The sequence below is a fragment of the Hemitrygon akajei genome, chromosome 26, assembly GCF_048418815.1.
Source record: "Hemitrygon akajei chromosome 26, sHemAka1.3, whole genome shotgun sequence".
NCBI classification, from domain to species: domain Eukaryota; kingdom Metazoa; phylum Chordata; class Chondrichthyes; order Myliobatiformes; family Dasyatidae; genus Hemitrygon; species Hemitrygon akajei.
Genome location: NC_133149.1, coordinates 7,663,834 through 7,669,206, shown reverse-complemented (window position 1 = coordinate 7,669,206; position 5,373 = coordinate 7,663,834). Strand labels below are relative to the sequence as shown.

At 45.9% G+C, this 5,373-nt stretch overlaps 1 pseudogene; it reads right to left on the bottom strand.

Moving 5' to 3' along the window:
• Positions 1-2,112: 2,112 nt before the first annotated feature.
• Positions 2,113-4,809, bottom strand: LOC140716664 (uncharacterized; annotated as a pseudogene).
• Between the last annotated feature and the right edge of the window lie 564 nt (positions 4,810-5,373).

Genomic DNA, 5,373 nt, shown 5'->3' with positions numbered 1-5,373 from the left:
TGTGGCGGATGATATGTTGGATGTGAAGAATGAAGTGTTGGATGCGCAGGATGATGTGTTGACTGTGGCGGATGACGTGTTCGATGTGGAGGATGAGGTTTTGTATGCGCAGGATGATGTGTTGGGTGTGGATGATGATCTGTTGGAAGCGGAATATGTTGTTTTGGATGCGCAGGATGACGTGTTGGATGTGGAGGATGAGGTTTTCGATGCGCAGGATGATGTTTTGGATGTGGAGGATCATGTGTTGAATGCGGAGAATGATGTTTTGGATGCGCAGGATGATGTGTTGGATGTGGAGGATGATGTGTTGGATGCGCAGGATGATGTGTAGGATGTGGAGGATGATGTGTTGGATGTGGAGGATGATGTTTTGGATGCACAGAATGATGTGTTGGATGTGGAGGATGATGTGTTGGATGCGCAATATGATGTGTTGGATGTGGAGGATGATGTTTTGGATGCGCAGGATAATGTGTTGGATATGGAGGATGATTTTTTGGATGCACAGGATTATGTGTTGGATGTGGAGAATGATGTTTTGGATGTGCAGGATTATGTGTTGAGTGCGAAGAATGATGTTTTGGATGCGCAGGATGATGGTTTGGATTTTGAGAATGACGTGTTGGATGTGGAGGATGATGTTTTGGATGTGGAGAATGATGCGTTTGATGCGGACGATGATGTTTTGGATGCGCAGGATGATGTGCTGAATGTGGAGGATGATGCTTTGGATGCACATGATGATGTGTTGGATGCGGCGGAAGATATTTTAGATGCGTAGGATGATGTGTTGGATGTGGAGGATGATGTGTTGGATGCGGAGTATGATGTGTTGGATGGGAGAATGATGTTTTGGATGCGCAGGATGATGTTTTGGATGCAGAGGATGATGTGTTGGACGTGGATGATGATGTGTTCGATGTGAAGGATGATGTGTTGGGTGCTCAGGATGATGTATTGGATGTGGTGGATGATGTGTTCGCTGTAGAGGATGACGTGTTGGTTGTGGATGATGTTGTGTTCGATGTGAAGGCTGATGTTTTGGATGCACACGATCATGTTTTGGATGGGGAGGATGATGTGTCCGATGTAGAGGATGATGTGTTGGTTGTGGCGGAAGATCTGTTGGATGTGAAGGATGATGTGTTGGATGCGCAGGATGATGTGTTGGATGTGGAGCATGATCTGTTGGATGCGGAGTATGATGTTTCGGATGCGCACGATGATGTTTTGGATGCACAGGATGATGTTTTGGATGTGGAGAATGACGTGTTGGTTGTGGCGGATGATATGTTGGATGTGAAGAATGAAGTGTTGGGTGCTCAGGATGATGTATTGGATGTGGTGGATGATGTGTTCAATGTAGAGGATGATGTGCTGCTTGTGGATGATGATGTGTTCGATGTGAAGGATGATGTTTTGGATGCACACGATGATGTTTTGGATGGGGAGGATGATGTGTTCGATGTAGAGGATGATATGTTGGTTGTGGCGGAAGATGTGTTGGATGTGAAGGATGATGTGTTGGATGCGCAGGATGATGTGTTGGATGTGGAGGATGATGTGTTGGATGCGGAGGATGATGTTTCGGATGCGCACGATGATGTTTTGCATGCACAGGATGATGTTCTGGATGTGGAGAATGATGTATTGGTTGTGGCGGATGATATGTTGGATGTGAAGGATGATGGGTTGGATGCGCAGAATGATGTGTTGAATGTGGAGGATGATGCGTTTGATGCGGAGGATGATGTTTTGGATAGGCAGGATGATGTACTGTATGCGGAGGATGATGTTTTGGATGCGCAGGATGATGTTTTGTAAGCACAGAATGATGTTTTGGATGTGCAGGATGATGTGTTGGATGTGGAGAATGATGTGGTGGATGAGCAGGATGATGTGTTGAATGTGAAGGATGTTGTGTTGGGATGTAGAGGAAGATGTGTTGAATGTGGAGGATGATGTGTTGGATGCGGAGGACGATGTGTTGGATGTGAAGTTTGATGCTTTGGATGCGCAGGTTGATACGTTGGATGTGGAGGATGATGTGTTGGATGTGGAATATGTTGTTTTGGATGCGCAGGATGATGCTTTGGATGCGCAGGATGATGGGTTGGATGCGCAGGATGATGTTTTGGATGTGGAGGATGATGTGTTGGATGCGGAGGATGATGTTTTGGATGCGCAGGATGATGTGTTGGATGTGGAGGATGATGCGTTTGATTCGAAGGTTGATGTTTTGGATGCAGAGGATGATGTTTTGGATGCACATGCTGATGTTTTGGATGGGGAGGATGATGTGTTCGATGTAGAGGATGATGTGTTGGTTGTGGCGGAAGATCTGTTGGATGTGAAGGATGATGTGTTGGATGCGCAGGATGATGTGTTGGATGTGGAGGATGATGTGTTGGATGCGGAGTATGATGTTTCGGATGCGCACGATGATGTTTTGGATGCACAGGATGATGTTTTGGATGTGGAGAATGATGTGTTGGGTGTGGATGATGATCTGTTGGATGTGAAGAATGAAGTGTTGGATGCGCAGGATGACGTGCTGGATGTGGAGGATGAGGTTTTCGATGCGCAGGATGATGTTTTGGATGTGGAGGATCATGTGTTGAATGCGGAGAATGATGTTTTGGATGCGCAGGATGATGTGTTGGATGTGGAGGATGATGTGTTGGATGCGCAGGATGATGTGTAGGATGTGGAGGATGATGTGTTGGATGTGGAGGATGATGTTTTGGATGCACAGAATGATGTGTTGGATGTGGAGGATGATGTGTTGGATGCGCAATATGATGTGTTGGATATGGAGGATGATTTTTTGGATGCACAGGATTATGTTTTGGATGTGGAGAATGATGTTTTGGATGTGCAGGATTATGTGTTGGGTGCGAAGAATGATGTTTTGGATGCGCAGGATGATGGTTTGGATTTTGAGAATGACGTGTTGGATGTGGAGGATGATGTTTTGGATGTGGAGAATGATGCGTTTGATGCGGACGATGATGTTTTGGATGCGCAGGATGATGTGCTGAATGTGGAGGATGATGCTTTGGATGCACATGATGATGTGTTGGATGCGGCGGAAGATATTTTAGATGCGTAGGATGATGTGTTGGATGTGGAGGATGATGTGTTGGATGCGGAGTATGATGTGTTGGATGGGAGAATGATGTTTTGGATGCGCAGGATGATGTTTTGGATGCAGAGGATGATGTGTTGGACGTGGATGATGATGTGTTCGATGTGAAGGATGATGTGTTGGGTGCTCAGGATGATGTATTGGATGTGGTGGATGATGTGTTCGCTGTAGAGGATGACGTGTTGGTTGTGGATGATGATGTGTTCGATGTGAAGGCTGATGTTTTGGATGCACACGATCATGTTTTGGATGGGGAGGATGATGTGTCCGATGTAGAGGATGATGTGTTGGTTGTGGCGGAAGATCTGTTGGATGTGAAGGATGATGTGTTGGATGCGCAGGATGATGTGTTGGATGTGGAGCATGATCTGTTGGATGCGGAGTATGATGTTTCGGATGCGCACGATGATGTTTTGGATGCACAGGATGATGTTTTGGATGTGGAGAATGACGTGTTGGTTGTGGCGGATGATATGTTGGATGTGAAGAATGAAGTGTTGGGTGCTCAGGATGATGTATTGGATGTGGTGGATGATGTGTTCAATGTAGAGGATGATGTGCTGCTTGTGGATGATGATGTGTTCGATGTGAAGGATGATGTTTTGGATGCACACGATGATGTTTTGGATGGGGAGGATGATGTGTTCGATGTAGAGGATGATATGTTGGTTGTGGCGGAAGATGTGTTGGATGTGAAGGATGATGTGTTGGATGCGCAGGATGATGTGTTGGATGTGGAGGATGATGTGTTGGATGCGGAGGATGATGTTTCGGATGCGCACGATGATGTTTTGGATGCACAGGATGATGTTCTGGATGTGGAGAATGATGTATTGGTTGTGGCGGATGATATGTTGGATGTGAAGGATGATGGGTTGGATGCGCAGAATGATGTGTTGAATGTGGTGGATGATGTGTTCGATGTGGAGGATGAGGTTTTGGATGCGCAGGATGATGTTCTGGATGTGGAGAATGATGCGTTTGATGCGGAGGATGATGTTTTGGATAGGCAGGATGATGTACTGTATGCGGAGGATGATGTTTTGGATGCGCAGGATGATGTTTTGTAAGCACAGAATGATGTTTTGGATGTGCAGGATGATGTGTTGGATGTGGAGAATGATGTGGTGGATGAGCAGGATGATGTGTTGAATGTGAAGGATGTTGTGTTGGGATGTAGAGGAAGATGTGTTGAATGTGGAGGATGATGTGTTGGATGCGGAGGACGATGTGTTGGATGTGAAGTTTGATGCTTTGGATGCGCAGGTTGATACGTTGGATGTGGAGGATGATGTGTTGGATGTGGAATATGTTGTTTTGGATGCGCAGGATGATGCTTTGGATGCGCAGGATGATGGGTTGGATGCGCAGGATGATGTTTTGGATGTGGAGGATGATGTGTTGGATGCGGAGGATGATGTTTTGGATGCGCAGGATGATGTGTTGGATGTGGAGGATGATGCGTTTGATTCGAAGGTTGATGTTTTGGATGCAGAGGATGATGTTTTGGATGCACATGCTGATGTTTTGGATGGGGAGGATGATGTGTTCGATGTAGAGGATGATGTGTTGGTTGTGGCGGAAGATCTGTTGGATGTGAAGGATGATGTGTTGGATGCGCAGGATGATGTGTTGGATGTGGAGGATGATGTGTTGGATGCGGAGTATGATGTTTCGGATGCGCACGATGATGTTTTGGATGCACAGGATGATGTTTTGGATGTGGAGAATGATGTGTTGGGTGTGGATGATGATCTGTTGGATGTGAAGAATGAAGTGTTGGATGCGCAGGATGACGTGCTGGATGTGGAGGATGAGGTTTTCGATGCGCAGGATGATGTTTTGGATGTGGAGGATCATGTGTTGAATGCGGAGAATGATGTTTTGGATGCGCAGGATGATGTGTTGGATGTGGAGGATGATGTGTTGGATGCGCAGGATGATGTGTAGGATGTGGAGGATGATGTGTTGGATGTGGAGGATGATGTTTTGGATGCACAGAATGATGTGTTGGATGTGGAGGATGATGTGTTGGATGCGCAATATGATGTGTTGGATATGGAGGATGATTTTTTGGATGCACAGGATTATGTTTTGGATGTGGAGAATGATGTTTTGGATGTGCAGGATTATGTGTTGGGTGCGAAGAATGATGTTTTGGATGCGCAGGATGATGGTTTGGATTTTGAGAATGACGTGTTGGATGTGGAGGATGATGTTTT